The sequence below is a fragment of the Conger conger genome, chromosome 15 (assembly GCF_963514075.1).
Source record: "Conger conger chromosome 15, fConCon1.1, whole genome shotgun sequence".
Lineage (NCBI taxonomy): Eukaryota > Metazoa > Chordata > Actinopteri > Anguilliformes > Congridae > Conger > Conger conger.
The window spans coordinates 42,262,420-42,289,224 of record NC_083774.1 but is presented as its reverse complement, the minus strand read 5'-3'; the positions used below and the strand labels follow the sequence as shown (position 1 = coordinate 42,289,224).

The 26,805-nt window shown below is 49.3% G+C and overlaps 13 non-coding genes and 12 pseudogenes across 13 annotated transcripts; all 25 read right to left on the bottom strand.

Annotated features, from left to right (window-relative positions):
• Positions 1 to 298: 298 nt before the first annotated feature.
• LOC133112520 (5S ribosomal RNA) lies at positions 299 to 417 on the bottom strand. The gene has a single exon (XR_009705352.1). It is a non-coding gene; the product is annotated as a 5S ribosomal RNA (ribosomal RNA).
• Positions 418 to 480: 63 nt separating this feature from the next.
• LOC133112266 (U1 spliceosomal RNA) lies at positions 481 to 644 on the bottom strand. The gene has a single exon (XR_009705117.1). It is a non-coding gene; the product is annotated as a U1 spliceosomal RNA (small nuclear RNA).
• Positions 645 to 1,485: 841 nt separating this feature from the next.
• On the bottom strand, positions 1,486 to 1,604 carry LOC133112322 (5S ribosomal RNA). Its single transcript, XR_009705169.1, has one exon. It is a non-coding gene; the product is annotated as a 5S ribosomal RNA (ribosomal RNA).
• Positions 1,605 to 1,667: 63 nt separating this feature from the next.
• On the bottom strand, positions 1,668 to 1,831 carry LOC133112265 (U1 spliceosomal RNA). Its single transcript, XR_009705116.1, has one exon. It is a non-coding gene; the product is annotated as a U1 spliceosomal RNA (small nuclear RNA).
• Positions 1,832 to 2,672: 841 nt separating this feature from the next.
• LOC133112601 (5S ribosomal RNA) lies at positions 2,673 to 2,791 on the bottom strand. Its single transcript, XR_009705429.1, has one exon. It is a non-coding gene; the product is annotated as a 5S ribosomal RNA (ribosomal RNA).
• A 63-nt stretch (positions 2,792 to 2,854) lies between these two features.
• On the bottom strand, positions 2,855 to 3,018 carry LOC133112305 (U1 spliceosomal RNA). Its single transcript, XR_009705154.1, has one exon. It is a non-coding gene; the product is annotated as a U1 spliceosomal RNA (small nuclear RNA).
• Positions 3,019 to 3,859: 841 nt separating this feature from the next.
• Positions 3,860 to 3,978, bottom strand: LOC133112310 (5S ribosomal RNA). The gene has a single exon (XR_009705159.1). It is a non-coding gene; the product is annotated as a 5S ribosomal RNA (ribosomal RNA).
• Positions 3,979 to 4,041: 63 nt separating this feature from the next.
• LOC133112263 (U1 spliceosomal RNA) lies at positions 4,042 to 4,205 on the bottom strand. Its single transcript, XR_009705115.1, has one exon. It is a non-coding gene; the product is annotated as a U1 spliceosomal RNA (small nuclear RNA).
• An 843-nt stretch (positions 4,206 to 5,048) lies between these two features.
• LOC133112223 (5S ribosomal RNA) lies at positions 5,049 to 5,157 on the bottom strand (annotated as a pseudogene).
• A 63-nt stretch (positions 5,158 to 5,220) lies between these two features.
• On the bottom strand, positions 5,221 to 5,389 carry LOC133112321 (U1 spliceosomal RNA). The gene has a single exon (XR_009705168.1). It is a non-coding gene; the product is annotated as a U1 spliceosomal RNA (small nuclear RNA).
• Positions 5,390 to 18,468: 13,079 nt separating this feature from the next.
• Positions 18,469 to 18,577, bottom strand: LOC133112213 (5S ribosomal RNA; annotated as a pseudogene).
• A 63-nt stretch (positions 18,578 to 18,640) lies between these two features.
• LOC133112335 (U1 spliceosomal RNA) lies at positions 18,641 to 18,817 on the bottom strand (annotated as a pseudogene).
• Positions 18,818 to 18,854: 37 nt separating this feature from the next.
• LOC133112303 (U1 spliceosomal RNA) lies at positions 18,855 to 19,018 on the bottom strand. Its single transcript, XR_009705152.1, has one exon. It is a non-coding gene; the product is annotated as a U1 spliceosomal RNA (small nuclear RNA).
• Positions 19,019 to 19,861: 843 nt separating this feature from the next.
• On the bottom strand, positions 19,862 to 19,970 carry LOC133112212 (5S ribosomal RNA; annotated as a pseudogene).
• Positions 19,971 to 20,033: 63 nt separating this feature from the next.
• On the bottom strand, positions 20,034 to 20,210 carry LOC133112334 (U1 spliceosomal RNA; annotated as a pseudogene).
• Positions 20,211 to 20,247: 37 nt separating this feature from the next.
• On the bottom strand, positions 20,248 to 20,424 carry LOC133112332 (U1 spliceosomal RNA; annotated as a pseudogene).
• Positions 20,425 to 21,290: 866 nt separating this feature from the next.
• Positions 21,291 to 21,399, bottom strand: LOC133112193 (5S ribosomal RNA; annotated as a pseudogene).
• A 63-nt stretch (positions 21,400 to 21,462) lies between these two features.
• LOC133112261 (U1 spliceosomal RNA) lies at positions 21,463 to 21,626 on the bottom strand. The gene has a single exon (XR_009705113.1). It is a non-coding gene; the product is annotated as a U1 spliceosomal RNA (small nuclear RNA).
• An 822-nt stretch (positions 21,627 to 22,448) lies between these two features.
• Positions 22,449 to 22,557, bottom strand: LOC133112211 (5S ribosomal RNA; annotated as a pseudogene).
• Positions 22,558 to 22,620: 63 nt separating this feature from the next.
• Positions 22,621 to 22,797, bottom strand: LOC133112331 (U1 spliceosomal RNA; annotated as a pseudogene).
• A 37-nt stretch (positions 22,798 to 22,834) lies between these two features.
• Positions 22,835 to 23,011, bottom strand: LOC133112330 (U1 spliceosomal RNA; annotated as a pseudogene).
• A 37-nt stretch (positions 23,012 to 23,048) lies between these two features.
• On the bottom strand, positions 23,049 to 23,225 carry LOC133112329 (U1 spliceosomal RNA; annotated as a pseudogene).
• Positions 23,226 to 23,262: 37 nt separating this feature from the next.
• Positions 23,263 to 23,426, bottom strand: LOC133112260 (U1 spliceosomal RNA). Its single transcript, XR_009705112.1, has one exon. It is a non-coding gene; the product is annotated as a U1 spliceosomal RNA (small nuclear RNA).
• An 844-nt stretch (positions 23,427 to 24,270) lies between these two features.
• On the bottom strand, positions 24,271 to 24,379 carry LOC133112188 (5S ribosomal RNA; annotated as a pseudogene).
• A 63-nt stretch (positions 24,380 to 24,442) lies between these two features.
• LOC133112259 (U1 spliceosomal RNA) lies at positions 24,443 to 24,606 on the bottom strand. Its single transcript, XR_009705111.1, has one exon. It is a non-coding gene; the product is annotated as a U1 spliceosomal RNA (small nuclear RNA).
• Positions 24,607 to 26,805: the final 2,199 nt, after the last annotated feature.

The following is a 26,805-nucleotide window of genomic DNA, read 5'->3' as shown; positions in this document are numbered from 1 at the left end:
GCTCACTGTAACTCGGCAATCCTGCTTCATGATAGGCTACAGACGTGTAAGGAAAATGTGCGGTACTCTTGGTGTGAAGTGAATTTGCATTGCACTGATTTAGCCTGTGTTGTGTCTAAAATAGCGCCGTACGTAATGAATTTGGATGCTAGCCTTGTTCCTTTGCAATGCGCTGCCCAAGTGTCTGGGTAAGACATGAGAAGCATAAACGGGTAATAGACTAAACGATATAGCACTGTGCGCGACGTGTTTTGAACGTTGTGAAACAGCAGCGCCTGTCCAAAAGCATAGTGAAAAAAGCTTACAGCACCTGGTATTCCCAGGCGGTCTCCCATCCAAGTACTAACCTGGCCCGACCCTGCTTAGCTTCCGAGATCAGACGAGATCGGGCGTATTCAGAGTGGTATGGCCGTAAACGAAGGAAAGGCAGCACAAGGGGGTATTTGCACATTAATCGAGTCTATCGTTTGACCACATGATCAGGGGAGAGCGCGAACGCAGTCCCCCACTAGCAGAAATTATGCAGTCGAGATTCCCACATTTGAGGAATTCGCAGGGGTCAACACAGCCGGAGTGCAATGGCCGAGCCTCGCCCTGGGTGAACCGCCTTCGTGATCACGGTATCTCCCCTGCCAGGTAAGTATGAGTTGGAATCCGCAAGGGATGGGCCGGACCGCTAGGTGGTACGTTGCACAGTTACGGTTTCTGAGTATTCGGCTAGCAGCCCGTCAAGTCACAATGTCTAGCCGGTTCAAAAGTCTGATTTGCACTCTTGCGGCTAGCCGCATAAACGATGGCAACCTTTTCATTCATGTACTTCTTTTTTTTCATGTGTTTATTATTTTGGCGTTTTCCCACCGCATTTCAAGGACGACTTTCTGTTTCCCCATAATGCAACAGTGTACATTGCCCTCAACCGCAAACAGAGCGCATTTCTGTCGCGGTGATGTCACATCGAACACCAAGCCAGAGCCCTGCCGAAATGCGACACCTAAATGGACAAGTGACCGTGTGCAAGATGCGACGTGAGTTCCAAACGGTTCGTCGGGTGTGCTTGAAAATGGCCTCAAATTAAAGCTGACAGTCTGCACTTGAACTTGGTTGTCGTTGTGTCCTTTCAAACTGAAATCGCTAGAGCGCAGAACCAAAAGAAGAAAAACACGTGCCACTGTCCAATGAAGTGCGGCGCTCACTGTAACTCGGCAATCCTGCTTCATGATAGGCTACAGACGTGTAAGGAAAATGTGCGGTACTCTTGGTGTGAAGTGAATTTGCATTGCACTGATTTAGCCTGTGTTGTGTCTAAAATAGCGCCGTACGTAATGAATTTGGATGCTAGCCTTGTTCCTTTGCAATGCGCTGCCCAAGTGTCTGGGTAAGACATGAGAAGCATAAACGGGTAATAGACTAAACGATATAGCACTGTGCGCGACGTGTTTTGAACATTGTGAAACAGCAGCGCCTGTCCAAAAGCATAGTGAAAAAAGCTTACAGCACCTGGTATTCCCAGGCGGTCTCCCATCCAAGTACTAACCGGGCCCGACCCTGCTTAGCTTCCGAGATCAGACGAGATCGGGCGTATTCAGAGTGGTATGGCCGTAAGCGAAGGAAAGGCAGCACAAGGGGGTATTTGCACATTAATCGAGTCTATCGTTTGACCACGTGATCAGGGGAGAGCGCGAACGCAGTCCCCCACTAGCAGAAATTATGCAGTCGAGATTCCCACATTTGAGGAATTCGCAGGGGTCAACACAGCCGGAGTGCAATGGCCGAGCCTCGCCCTGGGTGAACCGCCTTCGTGATCACGGTATCTCCCCTGCCAGGTAAGTATGAGTTGGAATCCGCAAGGGATGGGCCGGACCGCTAGGTGGTACGTTGCACAGTTACGGTTTCTGAGTATTCGGCTAGCAGCCCGTCAAGTCACAATGTCTAGCCGGTTCAAAAGTCTGATTTGCGCTCTTGCGGCTAGCCGCATAAACGATGGCAACCTTTTCATTCATGTACTTCTTTTTTTTCATGTGTTTATTATTTTGGCGTTTTCCCACCGCATTTCAAGGACGACTTTCTGTTTCCCCACAATGCAACAGTGTACATCGCCCTCAACCGCAAACAGAGCGCATTTCAGTCGCGGTGATGTCACGTCGAACACCAAGCCAGAGCCCTGCCGAAATGCGACACCTAAATGGACAAGTGACCGTGTGCAAGATGCGACGTGAGTTCCAAACGGTTCGTCGGGTGTGCTTGAAAATGGCCTCAAATTAAAGCTGACAGTCTGCACTTGAACTTGGTTGTCGTTGTGTCCTTTCAAACTGAAATCGCTAGAGCGCAGAACCAAAAGAAGAAAAACACGTGCCACTGTCCAATGAAGTGCGGCGCTCACTGTAACTCGGCAATCCTGCTTCATGATAGGCTACAGACGTGTAAGGAAAATGTGCGGTACTCTTGGTGTGAAGTGAATTTGCATTGCACTGATTTAGCCTGTGTTGTGTCTAAAATAGCGCCGTACGTAATGAATTTGGATGCTAGCCTTGTTCCTTTGCAATGCGCTGCCCAAGTGTCTGGGTAAGACATGAGAAGCATAAACGGGTAATAGACTAAACGATATAGCACTGTGCGCGACGTGTTTTGAACGTTGTGAAACAGCAGCGCCTGTCCAAAAGCATAGTGAAAAAAGCTTACAGCACCTGGTATTCCCAGGCGGTCTCCCATCCAAGTACTAACCGGGCCCGACCCTGCTTAGCTTCCGAGATCAGACGAGATTGGGCGTATTCAGAGTGGTATGGCCGTAAGCGAAGGAAAGGCAGCACAAGGGGGTATTTGCACATTAATCGAGTCTATCGTTTGACCACATGATCAGGGGAGAGCGCGAACGCAGTCCCCCACTAGCAGAAATTATGCAGTCGAGATTCCCACATTTGAAGAATTCGCAGGGGTCAACACAGCCGGAGTGCAATGGCCGAGCCTCGCCCTGGGTGAACCGCCTTCGTGATCACGGTATCTCCCCTGCCAGGTAAGTATGAGTTGGAATCCGCAAGGGATGGGCCGGACCGCTAGGTGGTACGTTGCACAACTACGGTTTCTGAGTATTCGGCTAGCAGCCCGTCAAGTCACAATGTCTAGCCGGTTCAAAAGTCTGATTTGCGCTCTTGCGGCTAGCCGCATAAACGATGGCAACCTTTTCATTCATGTACTTCTTTTTTTTCATGTGTTTATTATTTTGGCGTTTTCCCACCGCATTTCAAGGACGACTTTCTGTTTCCCCACAATGCAACAGTGTACATTGCCCTCAACCGCAAACAGAGCGCATTTCTGTCGCGGTGATGTCACATCGAACACCAAGCCAGAGCCCTGCCGAAATGCGACACCTAAATGGACAAGTGACCGTGTGCAAGATGCGACGTGAGTTCCAAACGGTTCGTCGGGTGTGCTTGAAAATGGCCTCAAATTAAAGCTGACAGTCTGCACTTGAACTTGGTTGTCGTTGTGTCCTTTCAAACTGAAATCGCTAGAGCGCAGAACCAAAAGAAGAAAAACACGTGCCACTGTCCAATGAAGTGCGGCGCTCACTGTAACTCGGCAATCCTGCTTCATGATAGGCTACAGACGTGTAAGGAAAATGTGCGGTACTCTTGGTGTGAAGTGAATTTGCATTGCACTGATTTAACCTGTGTTGTGTCTAAAATAGCGCCGTACGTAATGAATTTGGATGCTAGCCTTGTTCCTTTGCAATGCGCTGCCCAAGTGTCTGGGTAAGACATGAGAAGCATAAACGGGTAATAGACTAAACGATATAGCACTGTGCGCGACGTGTTTTGAACATTGTGAAACAGCAGCGCCTGTCCAAAAGCATAGTGAAAAAAGCTTACAGCACCTGGTATTCCCAGGCGGTCTCCCATCCAAGTACTAACCGGGCCCGACCCTGCTTAGCTTCCGAGATCAGACGAGATCGGGCGTATTCAGAGTGGTATGGCCGTAAGCGAAGGAAAGGCAGCACAAGGGGGTATTTGCACATTAATCGAGTCTATCGTTTGACCACGTGATCAGGGGAGAGCGCGAACGCAGTCCCCCACTAGCAGAAATTATGCAGTCGAGATTCCCACATTTGAGGAATTCGCAGGGGTCAACACAGCCGGAGTGCAATGGCCGAGCCTCGCCCTGGGTGAACCGCCTTCGTGATCACGGTATCTCCCCTGCCAGGTAAGTATGAGTTGGAATCCGCAAGGGATGGGCCGGACCGCTAGGTGGTACGTTGCACAGTTACGGTTTCTGAGTATTCGGCTAGCAGCCCGTCAAGTCACAATGTCTAGCCGGTTCAAAAGTCTGATTTGCGCTCTTGCGGCTAGCCGCATAAACGATGGCAACCTTTTCATTCATGTACTTCTTTTTTTTTTCATGTGTTTATTATTTTGGCGTTTTCCCACCGCATTTCAAGGACGACTTTCTGTTTCCCCACAATGCAACAGTGTACATTGCCCTCAACCGCAAACAGAGCGCATTTCAGTCGCGGTGATGTCACGTCGAACACCAAGCCAGAGCCCTGCCGAAATGCGACACCTAAATGGACAAGTGACCGTGTGCAAGATGCGACGTGAGTTCCAAACGGTTCGTCGGGTGTGCTTGAAAATGGCCTCAAATTAAAGCTGACAGTCTGCACTTGAACTTGGTTGTCGTTGTGTCCTTTCAAACTGAAATCGCTAGAGCGCAGAACCAAAAGAAGAAAAACACGTGCCACTGTCCAATGAAGTGCGGCGCTCACTGTAACTCGGCAATCCTGCTTCATGATAGGCTACAGACGTGTAAGGAAAATGTGCGGTACTCTTGGTGTGAAGTGAATTTGCATTGCACTGATTTAGCCTGTGTTGTGTCTAAAATAGCGCCGTACGTAATGAATTTCGATGCTAGCCTTGTTCCTTTGCAATGCGCTGCCCAAGTGTCTGGGTAAGACATGAGAAGCATAAACGGGTAATAGACTAAACGATATAGCACTGTGCGCGACGTGTTTTGAACGTTGTGAAACAGCAGCGCCTGTCCAAAAGCATAGTGAAAAAAGCTTACAGCACCTGGTATTCCCAGGCGGTCTCCCATCCAAGTACTAACTGGGCCCGACCCTGCTTAGCTTCCGAGATCAGACGTATTCAGAGTGGTATGGCCGTAAGCGAAGGAAAGGCAGCACAAGGGGGTATTTGCACATTAATCGAGTCTATCGTTTGACCACGTGATCAGGGGAGAGCGCGAACGCAGTCCCCCACTAGCAGAAATTATGCAGTCGAGATTCCCACATTTGAGGAATTCGCAGGGGTCAACACAGCCGGAGTGCAATGGCCGAGTCTCGCCCTGGGTGAACCGTTATTTCTTTTATTGAGTTTCACTTACTCTCCCTTTTACATTTCATTTACATTCATACTTACATTTACTTACATTTACTTACATAACACATATTTACATTGCAAACGTCAGACAGTAACAAACAGAGTTACATTTAAACATGACCGCAGACAATACCAAAATACATTAAGACATTACTGAGTTTCACTTACTTTCACTTTTACATTTCATTTACATTCATACTTACATTTACTTACATTTACTTACGTAACACATATTTACATTGCAAACGTCAGACAGTAACAAACAGAGTTACATTTAAACATGACCGCAGACAATACCACAATACATTAAGACAGTAGACAGTACACAGTAAACTTTACATACATTACCCAAGGGAAGGCTTCGGGGGTGTAGGTGTCCGGCTGTATGTGTATTGTCCAGGGTGTCCGTGTCATATGTATAATTCTGTGCTGTTGTGAATTTTCCATTTTGTGTTTGTGGTGCTCTTTCCGGCTTTGTGACAGTCCAGGTGATAGTAGTCCTTGATGTGGTTGGTGATCTGCCGGGTGATGATGATGTTGTGAAGTTCCTGTTTTTGAAAAAACATGATGTTGCGTGCGTCCCATAAAGTGTGCTTGGTGATGTTGATCACCCTCCAGGCAATCTCCTCCTCAGCAGATGTGATCCCGTTGCGGGGGCCGAGGAGGATATCCCGGAGGGTCAGTGACTGTGTGTCAGTGTATGTGTCCAGGAAAGTGAAAATGGATTGCCAGATAGATTTGGCCTTTCTGCAGTGCCACAGGAGGTGATCTACGGTTTCCTTTTCGTTACAGCGAGGGTACGGGCATGTCTCCGACAGGGCCAAGCTCCTCCTGAACATGAACACCCTGGTGGGGAGAGCTTTCAGCACAGCTAGCCACGCCAGGTCTTTCTGTGTGTTCAGAAGGCATGGGTGATTTATGTTTTTCCAAACTGTAGTGGCTGTGCTGTGGGTCGTGTTGTCGGGTCTGTGTAAATGTTCCTGTGCATTTGTGGTGTTTTTGATTTCCTGAAATGTCCAGTGAGTGAGCTGTGCAGTGTGCAGACGTGCTGTGTAGATGTACCGGCGGAGTGACCTGTAGGGCTGGGGGGGGTCCCAGGAGTAGGGGTGCCTGTGATCCAGGATGCAGAGCCCCAGGGGTCTTATGCTGGTGGTGAAGTAAAAACGGGTCATGTATCCGGTTTTGTTATTGCGGTTTTTTATGGAGTTGATGTGGTAGGCGAGGCTCTGCATCCTGATCAGTTCTGCGACGTTTGGCACGCCTCTACCCCCGTTCCTAGGGTCCTTCCACATGATCAGCCTCTTTACCCTCTCCTGCCTACTCCCCCAGACAAAACCAAAGACAATTTTGTTAATTTGTTTCTCAATATGCTTGTCTGGGGGAAAGATCTTTCCAACATAGGCGAGGATCGGGTAAAGGATAGTCTGTACTATGAGGATTCTCCCCGTCATTGACAGTGCCCTGGAACTCCAACTGCAGGTCTTAGCTCGAGCCCGGCCGAGGGCCCCGGCCCAGCTCCGGCCCCCGGAGTTGGTCCTGTCGAACGTGACGCCAAGGATGTTCACGGATGTACGAATGGGAAATGTGTCCGACAGGACCTGGTCGACCGCCCAGGCCCTGGACACAAACACCTCGCTCTTGGTCTTGTTAATTATTGCGGAGGTGGCTGTGCAGAAGTGGTCCAGAGTCCTAATGATGTGCTGTACAGAGGTTTGTTCAGTGCAGAAAAGTGTGATGTCGTCCATGTATGCAAGTGCCTTGAGTTGTTCTGTGCACCCTGGGAGTGTGTAGCCGGTGATGTCTGTGTTTGTCCTGATTTTGTGTAAGAGTGGTTCCAGGCAGTGTATGTACAGTAGTGCAGAAAGTGGGCAACCCTGTCTAACCCCTGAGTGTATGGGAAAGTGTTCTGTAGTGTGTCCATTAACCAGTATTTTTGCTGTGTTGTTTTGATAGATGATGTGAATCCATTTTCTAAGACCAAGAGGGAGGTTCATTGCCTCCAGGACCTTAAACATGTAGCTATGGCCCACTCTGTCGAAGGCCTTCTCCTGATCTAGGTTAAACATGCAAAAAGGTTTCGACCGTTCGACAGAGTGGGCCATGATGTCCCGGATGAGCACCAGGTTATCGGCGGTCGACCTCTCCGGGACCCCGCAAGCCTGGTCCGGACCCACGACCTGAGGGGTAGTCTCCTGGAGCCTGTACATGAGGGCCTTCGCCAAGAGCTTGTAGTCGGCCCCCAAGAGGTTAATAGGCCTCCAGTTTGCCAGGCTACGCTCATCACCCTTGCCCTTGTAAATAAGGGTGATGACGCTCTCTGTCATCGAGGGGGCCAACCGGCCCTCACTGTACACCGCGGAGAGCACCGATGTTAAATCTACCTTGAGGTGTTCCCAAAAGGTTTGGTAGTACTCGGCCGGGAGCCCGTCGGGACCCGGAGTTTTGCCGGTGTTCAGGCCTTTCACCACGTGGGTGAGCTCCTCCACGGACAGACTCTCCTCCTCCTCTCCTTCTCCTGCCCGGGGTGCTATGGCTGGGATGTCATGTAGGTATGTGTCCACCATGTGCTCATCCATGTGCTTTGTGCTATACAGATCAGTGTAGAATGCCCTGATGTGGTTGTGTATATTCTGTTCACCCGTGATGATTTGTCCTGTGTTGTCCAGTAATGTCTGTATGTGATTCTTTTTGTTCTTGATCTTCCTATAAAAGTAACGGGTGCATTTTTCATTTTGTTCTAGTTGTTGAACTCTGCTTTGATGTCTAATTTTTTCCTGTTCCTGTCTATAGAGTGCTGAGAGGTTGTGTTTGGCCTGTGTGATTTCTTGTGCGACCTGGAATCCCTGTGCCTGTAGTGCTGCTAGTCGTTGGAGTGTGCTGTGCAATTTTTTTGTTTGTTCCCTCCTTTTCTGTGCCTGCCTGCGTCCTGCCGTGATGAAGTAACCCTTAGTGCGTGTCTTGACCATTTCCCACCATTCTACGGGTGACGTGAAGAGTTCCTTGAGTGATGCCCATTCTTGTAGTCTATTGATGTATGCCTGTTTTATTGCTTTGTCCTCTAGTAATGATGTGTTTAGTTTCCAGATTCCTCTCCCCCTGTGTGTTTGTGCTGGTGTTGTAATCTGGATGGTGAGTGCTTTGTGATCTGAAAAGAAGACTGTTTGTGCTGTGATGTTCTGTGATTGTATCTGATGGCTCAGAAGGAGGAGGTCTATCCGGGAAAAGGATTTGCCACAGGAACTCACCCACGTGTAGCGTGGCACCAGGTCCCGACCGGCGTCAGTGAGGGAGTAGTCCGCTATGACTGACGCCAGCTCCCGACTCGAGCGGTCCCTCCACGGCCGGCTCCGATCCTCATCCCTCAGGGCACAGTTGAAGTCCCCTGCCATCACGACGGGGAGGTTTCCCAAAAGGATTGGACGCAGCTTGGGGAAAAAGGCTGTGCGCTCATTTTGGTTTGCGGGTGCATAAACATTAATAACCTTAAAGTGAAAATTGTTATAAACAAGTTCAACTGCTAAAATCCTTCCTGCCTCCACCACTTTTTTCCGGGTTATCTTGACTGAGTTATTCTTGATTAATATTGCCACCCCATCTGCACGTGCCACACTCGAACCCGACCACACCGAATCCCCTATGGCCCATTCATTCTGATAATCTATGTAATCTGTTAAAAAGGGGATTCTACACTCTTGTAAACATAAAATGTCTGTGTTTTGTGTTGTGAGGAATGCCATGACGTCTGCCCTTTTCTTATTGTTGTGAATACTGCGTACGTTTAATGTGAGGATGTTTAATGTGCTCATGATTGTTGTTGTAGTGGTAACTAGTGCAATGACAGTGGTGTATGTATGGTACTGCGTCCAATCCATAGCTGATCACGGGAGGTGATATTTACTTCTGCCCTTTCCCTGTTCTAGATTCTGGAGGACCCCCCCCGGGTGGATTGGAGGAGGACCTGGCGGGCAGAGTGGTGAGGGGTGTGGCTGGCTTACCGGCTCTCGACGCACCCAGGGCTGCCTGCGAAGCGTGCACTGGTCCAGCTGTGTCCGGGCGGGTGTCAATGTAAAGTTTGGTGAGTCGGAGTGTTTCCCTAGATACGCGTGTCTGTGGGGGTGGTCGTGTCTGTGGGTGTTGTAATTTGACCGTCCTGTCTATAACTTCTCCCCATATGTAGTCCAGTTCAGGTGCATCGTCTTTGTCAGGTGTGCTGTGTGAAGTTCTGGGTCTGGTGGGTTTTGCTGGTGCTGGTTGTGCTGGTTCTGTCATCGTTTTCCCAGAGGAGCGGTGTGTCCTTGGGGTGACTACGGGTTTGGGGGGTATTTGGGTAGTGGTCGGGCTGTCCGTCTGTGCGTGTTTTACTGGCTGTGCTGGTTTGTCAGGTTGTGTCGGCGGTTCCACTGTCTGTGGAGGTGGCGGTGGTGGCTGTTTTTCTGGTGGTGGTGGTGGTGGTGCTGGGGGTTGTTTTTCTGCTTGTGTGGGTTCTGGTTCTGTGTCCTGATTGGTGGAGGTGGTGGTAGTTCTTTTCCTTTCCCGTGGTCGGGGGTCTCTTTTTCTTTTTCCAAGGATGTCTGGTGACAGTGTGTCTGTTGTGTTGTCTGTGTCTGTGGGCAGAGTGGAGGGTGTGCTGTCTGTGATCTCAATCTCCTCCTCCTCGCTCTTGACTTCTATCTGCTCAGTGTCTGTAGTGGTGGAAGGGGAGTTGGTGCTAGTACTGTCTTGTGTCGTGCACTGTCCAGGATTTCCACACGGGAGTGAGTCTGTCTGTGTGTCTGGTCCAACTGTCTCCATCTGTGAGGGGTTTGGGGGCTGGTCTGTGTCGGGTTCTGTCTCGGACTGTGGTGTAGGGGTGGGTTGTTCTGTGGTGGTGGGGTGCTGAGGGGGGGTCTGTGCGGGTTCTGTGGTTGCATCGTGTGTTTGTGGGTTTGTGTTGGTTGTGTTTTGTGGGGGTGGTGCTGTGTTCTGTGGAGGGGGTGCTGTGTCCTGTGTAGGGTGGTCTGTGCCCTGTTGTGCGTTGCTGTCTGTGCGTGCTCGTGTTTTGTTGGCATATGAGGATGGACAGTCCCTGAAAACATGCTCCTGGCTCCCACATAGATTACACCTCCGTGCCTCTGTGCATTTGTTTGTCTGGTGCTCCCCTCCACAATTTTTACATTTAATCACCGTGCATGCTGCTGCGAGGTGCCCCAGGTTCCCACAGGTGCGGCAAAGTTTTGGCATCCCATTATAAAAAATTTGTCCCCTGTTCTGTCCCAAAGTGATGGTGCTGGGTAAATGCCTGACCCCCCCGATGGATGTGTCGTCTGGGTGCAGACGGACTAACCATTTTCTGGCGCCTGTCCACACCCCGTCCTCGTCGTATACCCGTCTCACGTCCGATACCAATGTGCCGTGTCTGCTTAACCAAAGTGAAATGTCATAATCTGAAACTGATTCATTATAAAATAAAACTGTGATAACCTTAACCTCCCTGTCAGTGAGTGCTTCTACTGTGAATTTGTTCAGTGGTGTTTGTGTGGCTTTCTGTCTGTACTGATTCCAAAACATCGCTAGTGTCTGTGCATTCTTAAAACTGGTTTCAAATATGTCCCTAGGACCAGGCAGCTTGAACAGGCAGTTCAAGTCAGACGGAGCGAAGCCCAAACCTCTCTGCAGCACTGCTCTGCTGAACTCCAGGCGTGTCAGTGATGGTTCCGGGTCAGTGCGGTTGTGGATGAATCTGACTGCGTTGTGCCTTCTCGTGCCGGGTGCTCGCTGGTTCTCCATGATGTTTCGGGTGTGCAGGTAGGTGGAATGAGAAGGTGGGGGGGAGGGGGAATGGGGAGAAGGGGGAAGGGTGGGGAAAGGAAAAGGGGTAGGGAAACACTCACAAACAAAAGAAATAAAAGTAAAATAGAGGTTCAAAATCAAAATGAGGGTGAAAGAAAAAGGGGAAAAAAGGAACAGGTATTTAGTGGGGTTTAACTGAGAAAACAACTCAAAGAAACTAAAACTGGAAAGGGAGAAGGCTGCAGTGCAACCTCCTCCAATATTACTCCCCTAAGAATCTGGGGTCTGGCGCATAGACACTCAGCTGATTGCAGGTCTCCTCTGGCTCCCTCTGCGGGGTCAGGCTCCAGGATCTGGCTCCAGGATCTGGCTCCGGGCTCCTCCAGGCAGCAGGCCGCAGGCCCTGGCTCCGGGCTCCTCCAGGCAGCAGGCCGCAGGCCCTGGCTGTGGGCTCCTCCAGGCAGCAGGCCCTGGCTGCAGGCTCCTCCAGGCAGCAGACCTCGGCTCCGGGCTCCTCCAGGCAGCAGGCAGCAGGCCTCGGCTCCGGGCTCCTCCAGGCAGTAGGCCCTGGCTCCTGATCAGTGCAGCTATGTGCCACTGATCTGGGTTTCCGGGGTGTTCCGCTGGGCTACAAGGTCGAGCCAGCCGCGGTCAAGCCACGTACTGAACCCAAGCCTTGCAGCCCGTCCAGAAAGAAGGAGGAAAATGGGAAGGGAAAGAGAACGGACTAAGAAAAAGAAGGAAAAATAACAAAAGAACAAAATGCTCTTAGAAAACAACTAAACAGCCCAGTGAACCCCAGTGGTGGGCAACAGGACCAACTGAACTGAAAAAAAGCCAGAGCAAAATGCACAGCAAGAAAGAAACACAACACAGCCGGAGTGCAATGGCCGAGCCTCGCCCTGGGTGAACCTTTTCCTTTTAAAAGATTTTATTGTATCTTCACAGATATACAGTTTAAATCACGTTTACATTTTACATGGTCAAGGTTTTCCTCTTAAATATAAATAGTCACATACATAAATACACACATAAATAATTCACGACATAAAACACACACAAAAACCACATACTAACATCCATGGATACATAAAAAACATATAAAGCACATACAAATCTAAAACAGTAAAATGTAAGACATTTTTATTGTTATTATTCTTATTATTATTCTTTTTTTTTTAAAGGCAAAGTCTTACAAAACCCCAGACCACAACCCAAAAAAGTACACAATTTTTCCTTTAAAACCAACCACTTTTGTACAGAACAGAATGTGTCTTTAACAATATCACACCACCCAGACCATTTACCAACACAAAGTACCTGGCTCCTGTGATCTGTCTCAGTCCAGGCCCACAGCGTCCCAAGCGTCTGCCCCCCACATGCTCCGCGCCTTCTCTCGTCCATGCCTCCTCCAGTCCCGCCTCATGTAGTCCTTTACGGAGGCCTTCGCGATCAGCCACGCCTCCTGTGGTGACAAGGCCCGGTCCTCCAACACGAGGAAAGACCTGCACGTCCAAAGGCCCCATCTGCAGGCGTTTAAAGACAGCCATGCTGTCCTCCCTTTAGGGCCTCCCAGCACTGTCCTGCCCCCACCAAACAACACCAGCTGCCCGTCTAAAATTCCTCCGGTCAGGAAAAACCGGAGCAGCGGTAGGGCCAGCCTCCAGAATCTCTGGGCGTACTCACAGTCCCACAGGGCGTGACGGACAGTCTCCGGCTCCAGGCAAGCTTCTCGGGGGCAGACCGCAGTCCTCGCCATTCGGCGTGCGTGCATCACTGCACGGACCGACAGGACGCCATGGGCGATTAGCCAGGCCATGTCTTTGTGTCGGTTAAACAGGTCCGGATGGGTCACCGTGCTCCAAATCCTCTCGGCTTGGCCTAGTGCCAGCCCGCGCACCGGACACATCGGATCCCTGGCCTGCACAAAAGAGAACAAAAGATGGTGAGAAGTTAAAACCTCCACTCCCTCCTTCTCCAACCCAAATCTTTTTAAAAAAGCCGGTACTGGCTGATAAAAACCGGGCGTAACAAAGGCGACCGGTACTGTCAGCGGCACTTTCACTATTTCCAGTCGCCTAAAATAACCCCCCATAAAAAACCGAACAAAGAAACCCGCTTTAGTAGACAAAGACACACATAAAGACACATGTAACGAGACAAACCTACACATTAAAAATCTATAAAAATCAGGGACCCCCCTCCCCCCTTGCCCTCCAGCTCTTTTCACCCACTCCCTCCGGATCCGTTCCCATCCCCCTCCCCATAAAAAACGAAAAACAATACGGTCCAGCCGAGACAGAACAGAACGTGACGGTACAAACACAACACCCACGAACAACAACAACGGCAACAACACAGACTTAATAATTAAAATTTTTCCCTCCATAGTCAATTGCCTCAACTGCCAGAACTGGACCTTTTTTTCCACTTTCTTTAAAATGTTTTCCCAATTGCTCCCTCCCAGTCCCTCTGAATCAAACTCTACCCCTAAAACTTTTATAACCCCCCCGCTCTCTTTTAAGGGGAGTTCCCGCCTCTCTGCCTCCCCCCACTGTCCATACAGTTTCACCACAGTCTTGTCTGTATTTAATTTTGCTCCCGATGCTTTCCCGTATAGTTCTGTTTTCTTTAAAATTCTGGTTACCGACACCCCATCCACTGTTAAAATGGTGACATCATCCATGTACAGGATACACCTGGCCTCCCTCCCCCCACCCCCTGGGATTTTCAGCCCCGAAATCCAGGTGTCCCTTCTCAGGACCTGTGCCAGTGGTTCCATGCAGCAGACGAACAGGAGAGGGGATAACGGGCACCCTTGGCGGACACCGCAGTTTACTGACACTGCACTACTCTGAAACCCGTTAACCAGGAAAGTGCTCTTCGCCCCCGCGTACAGCAGCCCCACCCGTGCTATGAACCTGGCCGGAAAACCCATTTTTTCCAGCACAGCGAACATGTACTGGTGCGAGACCCGATCATAAGCCTTTTCAAAATCTAAATTTACCACCGCTAGTCTACTCTGTCTGTCTCTCGCTAGACAGATGGCGTCTCTCACCAATACCAGGGCGTCTGTGATCCTCCTCCCCGGCACTGCACAGGCCTGATCTGGGTGTATCAGGCCCCCTAAAACACAACTCATTTTCATTGTTAAAATTTTTGAAAACAATTTAAAATCCAAATTTAACAAAGTAATCGGGCGCCAATTTTTTAAATCTGTTCTTTCCCCTTTCTTAAAAAGGAGAGTCACCAACCCATTTTTAAAACTGTGTGGTAACCTATCCAACTGATCAAATTCTTTAAAAACACAAAGCAAATCAGGGCCCACTACCTCCCAAAAAACCCGATAAAACTCCACTGGTAGTCCATCCATCCCTGGAGCCCTCCCACTTTTAAAAGACCCCAAACTGCTGTTTAGATCAGCCATTTTAAAATCTGCCTCCAAATCTGTTCCATCACCCACCACTTTTTCCAGAAAACTTAAAAATTTATTTTTCCCTTCCTCTAAAATCGTTTTTTCCCCAAATAATTCCTGATAAAAGGCCTCCACCACTCCTATCATCCCCTTCTGGTCAGATACTATGACCCCGTCCTCCCTCCTCAGGCCTTTCATTGCTACACCTTTTGCCATAATCTTTTTAAAAAAATATCGAGAGCAAGTCTCTCCCTCATCAATCTCCTTCTCCCTGCACCTAAACATGATTTCTCTGCCCCTTTTCTTTGACAGCGCTGCCATCTCCCGTTTCACCTCCCCCACCTCCTCCCGGAAATCAAAACCCCCTCTCAGTAGGGAGGAGTAGCGGTTCAGGCGTCTTTGGAGCCCTGCCCACACCCTCCTGTCCTTCTCCCTCCTCGCCTTACCTGCCCGCACAAAAAACACTTTAAATTTCTTTTTGGCCTCCTCCCACCACTCTGCCCGTGTATCGTAAAAACCCTGGAGTGTCTGCCAGTCCTGATACTGCTTTTTAAAAGCCATCACTACTGCTGGGTCCTCCAACAACCTGCAGTTCAGCTTCCAAACCCCGCTGCCGAAAGCTACTCCTGACTCCATAGTCAGGGAGCAGCGCAGCAGGGAATGGTCTGAGAAAAAGACCGGGTTCAGATCTGCCGTCTCACCGACAAAACCCCTTGCGAACAGGAAATCAATCCTTGACGCCCGGGACCCGTCATCACTGTGCCATGTAAACCCCTCTGGGCCTGGGTGCAACCTAGGATACATATCTAAAAGTTTAAAATCTTTAATTAAATTTTGCAAATAAAAGGAGGTTCTGTCCACCTCATATTTCTCTGCTGCCCCCCTCCGGCCACTCCTGTTTAAAACACAATTAAAATCTCCCGCCATTAAAACTGGAGCTCGGCCCATTAAATACTGAGGGAGGTCCTGCAGTTCCTCCCACCTGCTCTGCCTTTGCGGCGAACAATAAATATTAATTAAATTAAAAGGCACTCCACACATTTTTAGTACCACCATTAAAATTCTCCCGCTCCTCACAACTGTGTTTTCTACAATTTCAATTTTTTTGTTCTTTATTAGCACCGCCACACCGTCACATTTATTTTCCTCTGAGCCGCTCCACAGAGATGGCCCATGCGGCCACCTCTTCATCCAGGGCCCATAGGTGGTCCTGAAAGGCAACCAGCATTCTTGTAGGCAGATAATGTCTGCCTGCACTCCTTCCAGAAAAGCCAGGACAGACTGTGCCCTGTTTATTGCTCTCATGCTGCGCACATTTACTGTCGCAACAGAGAGGGACACCTGCTGAGAAGCCATTTTAAGGCTAACCAGGAGAGACAATAACCACATACATACACCTTCCATTCCACCACACATCATATCACCATCTTCTCCCCACCCCCTGGGTCACCAAAAAGTGACCCTTCAGTCAAAAGGGGTGACTCACATACATAGGGGGTCTGATTTGGGGAAGAGTCCCCATATACTGGAGACTCCCCCGACCCCTCACTGTCAGAGAGTTGGCCCATTAAATTCCACCTCTCCCTCACTCCTGGCCTCTGCTTCTTCCCTCCTCCTACCTCCTTATTTTCTTCAGCCGGCCGTTTAACTGCTCCTCCTTCCTCACCCCTGTCCTTCTCCTGCTCCTCTTCCAGATCTGAGCCCACCGTAACCATGGACTCTGCCTCAGAGTCTGAGTCAGCCTCCACCACCTCCCTTCTCTTCCCCACCCCTACAGGACTTTTTTCGGTGGCTTGTCGCGCTTTTACACCTACCTGCGAGTTCCCGTCTCCCTCCCCACCTTCAGGCTCCTCACTAGGCTGCTGGCCCCCAGCACCTAAATCCTCCTTTTCCCCCTGCACCTCTCCTTCCCCCGCCTTCCCTGTTTCCCCCTTACCCTCCTCCCTTCCCTCACTCTCTCCATCTTGAGGCTTTTTCTCTGCCTCTCCCTCCTTACCTGTTTCCCCTCCAGCCTTCTTTGCCTCCCCCCCTTCCTCCTGCTGTTGTGCTCTGGAGGAAGGCCGCCCTCTCTTGGCCCTATTGGCGAAGGAGTCTGGGCAGTCCCTGAACATGTGGGAAGCCAACCCGCACAAATTGCATTTGCGGCCTGTTGGACACAGGGTTGCCTCATGGCCCACCTCCCTGCATTTTTGGCAAACAATTTTTTCACAGGCTTCCACCAAGTGCCCAAAAGCTCCACATCTGCGACACAACTTTGGTTGGCCCATATAATGGATTAGGCCGCGATTCTCCCCAAGTACAATCATTGACGGGGGGTGCCTCCACCCTCCAAATCCCGACGCATCAATTTGAAATTTTACCGGCACTCGCCAGCTCCCTGTCCAAATCCCATCCTCATCTTTAATTTTCATTGGTGAATCCCTCACCAAACAATACCTGCTCAACCAGGTCTCAATGTCTGAACAGTTTACCATTTCATTATACATTCTGACTATAATTACTTTTAAGGATTCGTCTGATAACCGTTCCATTGTGAAAATTTCGAACTTTTCCTTCACATTTTCAAACCGGTTCCAGAATTCACGTAACCCGTCCGAGGTCTTAAAACTTACATCGAAACCTTTGCCATGTGGAAGCACTAGCAGGCAATTAATATCCGCCGCCGAAAAATGAAGAATTCCCTTCAAAAATTTACGGGAAAAATCTAACCTTGATAGTTCGTACAGAACCCCGTCTTTCGGTTTTAAGTTAAACCGCACGCAGTGGTGCCTCGGAGTGCCGACTCGAGCAGCCGACATCCTTAAAGCAAACCCCGTGCACGAAACAGACAAACAATGAATTACAAAAGAGACAGAAATTTCAAAAAAGTAAAGAGAAAAACGAGCCCCGAAGGGCCTTACCCCTTAATCAGCTGCAGCTGATTAAAAGTCCGTCAACAGCAACACCTACAACAAAAAAAAAACAAAATACATACAACAATTTTCAACAATTTAAATGCTATCTTAAAGACGCCGAAGCCCCAAAAGATTTTGATACTGCCGCACAGCAAGAAAGAAACACGTGATCACGGTATCTCCCCTGCCAGGTAAGTATGAGTTGGAATCCGCAAGGGATGGGCCGGACCGCTAGGTGGTACGTTGCACAGTTACGGTTTCTGAGTATTCGGCTAGCAGCCCGTCAAGTCACAATGTCTAGCCGGTTCAAAAGTCTGATTTGCGCTCTTGCGGCTGGCCGCATAAACGATGGCAACCTTTTCATTCATGTACTTCTTTTTTTTTTCATGTGTTTATTATTTTGGCGTTTTCCCACCGCATTTCAAGGACGACTTTCTGTTTCCCCACAATGCAACAGTGTACATTGCCCTCAACCGCAAACAGAGCGCATTTCAGTCGCGGTGATGTCACGTCGAACACCAAGCCAGAGCCCTGCCGAAATGCGACACCTAAATGGACAAGTGACCGTGTGCAAGATGCGACGTGAGTTCCAAATGGTTCGTCGGGTGTGCTTGAAAATGGCCTCAAATTAACTTGGTTGTCGTTGTGTCCTTTCAAACTGAAATCGCTAGATCGCAGAACCAAAAGAAGAAAAACACGTGCCACTGTCCAATGAAGTGCGGCGCTCACTGTAACTCGGCAATCCTGCTTCATGATAGGCTACAGACGTGTAAGGAAAATGTGCGGTACTCTTGGTGTGAAGTGAATTTGCATTGCACTGATTTAGCCTGTGTTGTGTCTAAAATAGCGCCGTACGTAATGAATTTGGATGCTAGCCTTGTTCCTTTGCAATGCGCTGCCCAAGTGTCTGGGTAAGACATGAGAAGCATAAACGGGTAATAGACTAAACGATATAGCACTGTGCGCGACGTGTTTTGAACGTTGTGAAACAGCAGCGCCTGTCCAAAAGCATAGTGAAAAAAGCTTACAGAACCTGGTATTCCCAGGCGGTCTCCCATCCAAGTACTAACCGGGCCCGACCCTGCTTAGCTTCCGAGATCGGGCGTATTCAGAGTGGTATGGCCGTAAGCGAAGGAAAGGCAGCACAAGGGGGTATTTGCACATTAATCGAGTCTATCGTTTGACCACGTGATCAGGGGAGAGCGCGAACGCAGTCCCCCACTAGCAGAAATTATGCAGTCGAGATTCCCACATTTGAGGAATTCGCAGGGGTCAACACAGCCGGAGTGCAATGGCCGAGCCTCAGACGAGATCGGGCGTATTCAGAGTGGTATGGCCGTAAGCGAAGGAAAGGCAGCACAAGGGGGTATTTGCACATTAATCGAGTCTATCGTTTGACCACGTGATCAGGGGAGAGCGCGAACGCAGTCCCCCACTAGCAGAAATTATGCAGTCAAGATTCCCACATTTGAGGAATTCGCAGGGGTCAACACAGCCGGAGTGCAATGGCCGAGCCTCGCCCTGGGTGAACCGCCTTCGTGATCACGGTATCTCCCCTGCCAGGTAAGTATGAGTTGGAATCCGCAAGGGATGGGCCGGACCGCTAGGTGGTACGTTGCACAGTTACGGTTTCTGAGTATTCGGCTAGCAGCCCGTCAAGTCACAATGTCTAGCCGGTTCAAAAGTCTGATTTGCGCTCTTGCGGCTGGCCGCATAAACGATGGCAACCTTTTCATTCATGTACTTCTTTTTTTTTTCATGTGTTTATTATTTTGGCGTTTTCCCAACGCATTTCAAGGACGACTTTCTGTTTCCCCACAATGCAACAGTGTACATTGCCCTCAACCGCAAACAGAGCGCATTTCAGTCGCGGTGATGTCACGTCGAACACCAAGCCAGAGCCCTGCCGAAATGCGACACCTAAATGGACAAGTGACCGTGTGCAAGATGCGACGTGAGTTCCAAACGGTTCGTCGGGTGTGCTTGAAAATGGCCTCAAATTAAAGCTGACAGTCTGCACTTGAACTTGGTTGTCGTTGTGTCCTTTCAAACTGAAATCGCTAGAGCGCAGAACCAAAAGAAGAAAAACACGTGCCACTGTCCAATGAAGTGCGGCGCTCACTGTAACTCGGCAATCCTGCTTCATGATAGGCTACAGACGTGTAAGGAAAATGTGCGGTACTCTTGGTGTGAAGTGAATTTGCATTGCACTGATTTAGCCTGTGTTGTGTCTAAAATAGCGCCGTACGTAATGAATTTGGATGCTAGCCTTGTTCCTTTGCAATGCGCTGCCCAAGTGTCTGGGTAAGACATGAGAAGCATAAACGGGTAATAGACTAAACGATATAGCACTGTGCGCGACGTGTTTTGAACGTTGTGAAACAGCAGCGCCTGTCCAAAAGCATAGTGAAAAAAGCTTACAGAACCTGGTATTCCCAGGCGGTCTCCCATCCAAGTACTAACCGGGCCCGACCCTGCTTAGCTTCCGAGATCGGGCGTATTCAGAGTGGTATGGCCGTAAGCGAAGGAAAGGCAGCACAAGGGGGTATTTGCACATTAATCGAGTCTATCGTTTGACCACGTGATCAGGGGAGAGCGCGAACGCAGTCCCCCACTAGCAGAAATTATGCAGTCGAGATTCCCACATTTGAGGAATTCGCAGGGGTCAACACAGCCGGAGTGCAATGGCCGAGCCTCAGACGAGATCGGGCGTATTCAGAGTGGTATGGCCGTAAGCGAAGGAAAGGCAGCACAAGGGGGTATTTGCACATTAATCGAGTCTATCGTTTGACCACGTGATCAGGGGAGAGCGCGAACGCAGTCCCCCACTAGCAGAAATTATGCAGTCGAGATTCCCACATTTGAGGAATTCGCAGGGGTCAACACAGCCGGAGTGCAATGGCCGAGCCTCAGACGAGATCGGGCGTATTCAGAGTGGTATGGCCGTAAGCGAAGGAAAGGCAGCACAAGGGGGTATTTGCACATTAATCGAGTCTATCGTTTGACCACGTGACCAGGGGAGAGCGCGAACGCAGTGGTGGTACGTTGCACAGTTACGGTTTCTGAGTATTCGGCTAGCAGCCCGTCAAGTCACAATGTCTAGCCGGTTCAAAAGTCTGATTTGCGCTCTTGCGGCTAGCCGCATAAACGATGGCAACCTTTTCATTCATGTACTTCTTTTTTTTTCATGTGTTTATTATTTTGGCGTTTTCCCACCGCATTTCAAGGACGACTTTCTGTTTCCCCACAATGCAACAGTGTACATCGCCCTCAACCGCAAACAGAGCGCATTTCAGTCGCGGTGATGTCACGTCGAACACCAAGCCAGAGCCCTGCCGAAATGCGACACCTAAATGGACAAGTGACCGTGTGCAAGATGCGACGTGAGTTCCAAACGGTTCGTCGGGTGTGCTTGAAAATGGCCTCAAATTAAAGCTGACAGTCTGCACTTGAACTTGGTTGTCGTTGTGTCCTTTCAAACTGAAATCGCTAGAGCGCAGAACCAAAAGAAGAAAAACACGTGCCACTGTCCAATGAAGTGCGGCGCTCACTGTAACTCGGCAATCCTGCTTCATGATAGGCTACAGACGTGTAAGGAAAATGTGCGGTACTCTTGGTGTGAAGTGAATTTGCATTGCACTGATTTAGCCTGTGTTGTGTCTAAAATAGCGCCGTACGTAATGAATTTGGATGCTAGCCTTGTTCCTTTGCAATGCGCTGCCCAAGTGTCTGGGTAAGACATGAGAAGCATAAACGGGTAATAGACTAAACGATATAGCACTGTGCGCGACGTGTTTTGAACGTTGTGAAACAGCAGCGCCTGTCCAAAAGCATAGTGAAAAAAGCTTACAGCACCTGGTATTCCCAGGCGGTCTCCCATCCAAGTACTAACCGGGCCCGACCCTGCTTAGCTTCCGAGATCAGGCGTATTCAGAGTGGTATGGCCGTAAGCGAAGGAAAGGCAGCACAAGGGGGTATTTGCACATTAATCGAGTCTATCGTTTGACCACGTGACCAGGGGAGAGCGCGAACGCAGTCCCCCACTAGCAGAAATTATGCAGTCGAGATTCCCACATTTGAGGAATTCGCAGGGGTCAACACAGCCGGAGTGCAATGGCCGAGCCTCGCCCTGGGTGAACCGCCTTCGTGATCACGGTATCTCCCCTGCCAGGTAAGTATGAGTTGGAATCCGCAAGGGATGGGCCGGACCGCTAGGTGGTACGTTGCACAGTTACGGTTTCTGAGTATTCGGCTAGCAGCCCGTCAAGTCACAATGTCTAGCCGGTTCAAAAGTCTGATTTGCGCTCTTGCGGCTGGCCGCATAAACGATGGCAACCTTTTCATTCATGTACTTCTTTTTTTTTTCATGTGTTTATTATTTTGGCGTTTTCCCACCGCATTTCAAGGACGACTTTCTGTTTCCCCACAATGCAACAGTGTACATTGCCCTCAACCGCAAACAGAGCGCATTTCAGTCGCGGTGATGTCACGTCGAACACCAAGCCAGAGCCCTGCCGAAATGCGACACCTAAATGGACAAGTGACCGTGTGCAAGATGCGACGTGAGTTCCAAATGGTTCGTCGGGTGTGCTTGAAAATGGCCTCAAATTAACTTGGTTGTCGTTGTGTCCTTTCAAACTGAAATCGCTAGAGCGCAGAACCAAAAGAAGAAAAACACGTGCCACTGTCCAATGAAGTGCGGCGCTCACTGTAACTCGGCAATCCTGCTTCATGATAGGCTACAGACGTGTAAGGAAAATGTGCGGTACTCTTGGTGTGAAGTGAATTTGCATTGCACTGATTTAGCCTGTGTTGTGTCTAAAATAGCGCCGTACGTAATGAATTTGGATGCTAGCCTTGTTCCTTTGCAATGCGCTGCCCAAGTGTCTGGGTAAGACATGAGAAGCATAAACGGGTAATAGACTAAACGATATAGCACTGTGCGCGACGTGTTTTGAACGTTGTGAAACAGCAGCGCCTGTCCAAAAGCATAGTGAAAAAAGCTTACAGAACCTGGTATTCCCAGGCGGTCTCCCATCCAAGTACTAACCGGGCCCGACCCTGCTTAGCTTCCGAGATCGGGCGTATTCAGAGTGGTATGGCCGTAAGCGAAGGAAAGGCAGCACAAGGGGGTATTTGCACATTAATCGAGTCTATCGTTTGACCACGTGATCAGGGGAGAGCGCGAACGCAGTCCCCCACTAGCAGAAATTATGCAGTCGAGATTCCCACATTTGAGGAATTCGCAGGGGTCAACACAGCCGGAGTGCAATGGCCGAGCCTCAGACGAGATCGGGCGTATTCAGAGTGGTATGGCCGTAAGCGAAGGAAAGGCAGCACAAGGGGGTATTTGCACATTAATCGAGTCTATCGTTTGACCACGTGATCAGGGGAGAGCGCGAACGCAGTCCCCCACTAGCAGAAATTATGCAGTCGAGATTCCCACATTTGAGGAATTCGCAGGGGTCAACACAGCCGGAGTGCAATGGCCGAGCCTCAGACGAGATCGGGCGTATTCAGAGTGGTATGGCCGTAAGCGAAGGAAAGGCAGCACAAGGGGGTATTTGCACATTAATCGAGTCTATCGTTTGACCACGTGATCAGGGGAGAGCGCGAACGCAGTCCCCCACTAGCAGAAATTATGCAGTCGAGATTCCCACATTTGAGGAATTCGCAGGGGTCAACACAGCCGGAGTGCAATGGCCGAGCCTCAGACGAGATCGGGCGTATTCAGAGTGGTATGGCCGTAAGCGAAGGAAAGGCAGCACAAGGGGGTATTTGCACATTAATCGAGTCTATCGTTTGACCACGTGATCAGGGGAGAGCGCGAACGCAGTCCCCCACTAGCAGAAATTATGCAGTCGAGATTCCCACATTTGAGGAATTCGCAGGGGTCAACACAGCCGGAGTGCAATGGCCGAGCCTCGCCCTGGGTGAACCGCCTTCGTGATCACGGTATCTCCCCTGCCAGGTAAGTATGAGTTGGAATCCGCAAGGGATGGGCCGGACCGCTAGGTGGTACGTTGCACAGTTACGGTTTCTGAGTATTCGGCTAGCAGCCCGTCAAGTCACAATGTCTAGCCGGTTCAAAAGTCTGATTTGCGCTCTTGCGGCTAGCCGCATAAACGATGGCAACCTTTTCATTCATGTACTTCTTTTTTTTTTTCATGTGTTTATTATTTTGGCGTTTTCCCACCGCATTTCAAGGACGACTTTCTGTTTCCCCACAATGCAACAGTGTACATTGCCCTCAACCGCAAACAGAGCGCATTTCAGTCGCGGTGATGTCACGTCGAACACCAAGCCAGAGCCCTGCCGAAATGCGACACCTAAATGGACAAGTGACCGTGTGCAAGATGCGACGTGAGTTCCAAACGGTTCGTCGGGTGTGCTTGAAAATGGCCTCAAATTAAAGCTGACAGTCTGCACTTGAACTTGGTTGTCGTTGTGTCCTTTCAAACTGAAATCGCTAGAGCGCAGAACCAAAAGAAGAAAAACACGTGCCACTGTCCAATGAAGTGCGGCGCTCACTGTAACTCGGCAATCCTGCTTCATGATAGGCTACAGACGTGTAAGGAAAATGTGCGGTACTCTTGGTGTGAAGTGAATTTGCATTGCACTGATTTAGCCTGTGTTGTGTCTAAAATAGCGCCGTACGTAATGAATTTGGATGCTAGCCTTGTTCCTTTGCAATGCGCTGCCCAAGTGTCTGGGTAAGACATGAGAAGCATAAACGGGTAATAGACTAAATGATATAGCACTGTGCGCGACGTGTTTTGAACGTTGTGAAACAGCAGCGCCTGTCCAAAAGCATAGTGAAAAAAGCTTACAGCACCTGGTATTCCCAGGCGGTCTCCCATCCAAGTACTAACCGGGCCCGACCCTGCTTAGCTTCCGAGATCGGGCGTATTCAGAGTGGTATGGCCATAAGCGAAGGAAAGGCAGCACAAGGGGGTATTTGCACATTAATCGAGTCTATCGTTTGACCACGTGATCAGGGGAGAGCGCGAACGCAGTCCCCCACTAGCAGAAATTATGCAGTCGAGATTCCCACATTTGAGGAATTCGCAGGGGTCAACACAGCCGGAGTGCAATGGCCGAGCCTCGCCCTGGGTGAACCGCCTTCGTGATCACGGTATCTCCCCTGCCAGGTAAGTATGAGTTGGAATCCGCAAGGGATGGGCCGGACCGCTAGGTGGTACGTTGCACAGTTACGGTTTCTGAGTATTCGGCTAGCAGCCCGTCAAGTCACAATGTCTAGCCGGTTCAAAAGTCTGATTTGCGCTCTTGCGGCTAGCCGCATAAACGATGGCAACCTTTTCATTCATGTACTTCTTTTTTTTTCATGTGTTTATTATTTTGGCGTTTTCCCACCGCATTTCAAGGACGACTCTGTTTCCCCACAACGCAACAGTGTACATTGCCCTCAACCGCAAACAGAGCACATTTCAGTCGCGGTGATGTCACGTCGAACACCAAGCCAGAGCCCTGCCGAAATGCGACACCTAAATGGACAAGTGACCGTGTGCAAGATGCGACGTGAGTTCCAAACGGTTCGTCAGGTGTGCTTGAAAATGGCCTCAAATTAAAGCTGACAGTCTGCACTTGAACTTGGTTGTCGTTGTGTCCTTTCAAACTGAAATCGCTAGAGCGCAGAACCAAAAGAAGAAAAACACGTGCCACTGTCCAATGAAGTGCGGCGCTCACTGTAACTCGGCAATCCTGCTTCATGATAGGCTACAGATGTGTAAGGAAAATGTGCGGTACTCTTGGTGTGAAGTGAATTTGCATTGCACTGATTTAGCCTGTGTTGTGTCTAAAATAGCGCCGTACGTAATGAATTTGGATGCTAGCCTTGTTCCTTTGCAATGCGCTGCCCAAGTGTCTGGGTAAGACATGAGAAGCATAAACGGGTAATAGACTGTAGGGAAAATTCACAGAATGAAAGATCTCCCTCCTAAAAGCATGATAACCAATCACAAGTCAAAATCAGACTCCGCCTTAGTGAGCAGGCTGGTTCCTCCAAAACTCTCGACGATGTGTGCTAAAAGTTTATCAATATATCTGTATTAAAGTATGATATGTACCCTGTATAGTTTCAAACTGATTAACTGCTAAATTGTGCTAGGATTACACAGTGAGCCCAGCCAGCTGGCAGGGGGGGGGCCCGTCTTGAACTGTGTAGACCAAACTGTCAAGGACACGGGCAGAGCAAGATATGACTATACAGCTGATTTCTCCGGGACTCTCGATGTTTTATGCCAGGAGTGTATCTATTTGACCTAGAACATTAATTATAGCTGAGCTTATGAAAACGCAAGAAACCACAGTGAAAACTGTTGAAATGAGAGCAAATAATGCTACGTACATTTACTCCCTTAGAAGAGAATAATTAATCAAATGTTTAGTATGTCTGTAGATTAGAAAAGTATATTAGAAGTGAATATTAATGAAATGTTTAGTTTGTCTGTATATTTTCAATGATTACTGCTGCTTAGTTCGTCTTATAAAAGCGAAAGATACAGAGTGACGTGTATGGATGACGTGTTAGAGGGAGGGCATCCAGAACTTTCTGAGGTCTGGTAGTTTGCCAAGAGCAGGTGCGGGGTGAAGTGAGGACACGTAGTTGGCAGAATGCCCTGAACTTTGTACAGAGTTGGCAGAGCATAAGGACCGTTGGCAATTTGCCACAATGACGTTGTGGGAGGAGCGTTGGGAGGAGTTACGATAAGAAAAGTGTGGGTGATTTGCCAGAATGAGGTTCGAGGAGGAGTTGTAGGTGGAGTAACTGTGTATAAAATGGGTGTACAAATGCCAGTCGGGGTTCAGTTCTGGAGAGCTGATCCGGCTTTATGCACGTGTGCTAATAAAGTCTGATTTTCCTGAAGATCTTGCTGCCTGGTGTCGTCTTTTCCCTCGCAAAGATGTTTTTCGACAAATTGAAGATTTGGACTCTGTCGTTTCCTAGACACGACATTTGGGGGCTCGTCCGGGATACGAAAGAGAAAGAGAAGCTCCCGGCGACTGGAGACCAGGGTGGAGAGTACTTTTTGATAGGCTGCAGCTGCAGCTTATCAGGGAATGAAAGTATTCAAGGACTCTGATCTCCTCTCCCGGACGCCGGAGGCAACATTCTCTCGTATAATTAACCCGGCAACTAAATTAAGGGGACAAACGTAGCAAACTTTTCAGGAAACGTGCGCGAGGTGAACTGTGAGTAAATGGTGTGGGAATTTATTAATTGTGTTGGAAGATGTTTTTTTAGCAGAACTTGTATTAAGTCTAAAAAGTATATTGATACTGCGGACTGAAGTTATATTGTTGCTGCTAACGATTTTAAGTTATGTGATAAGAGGTG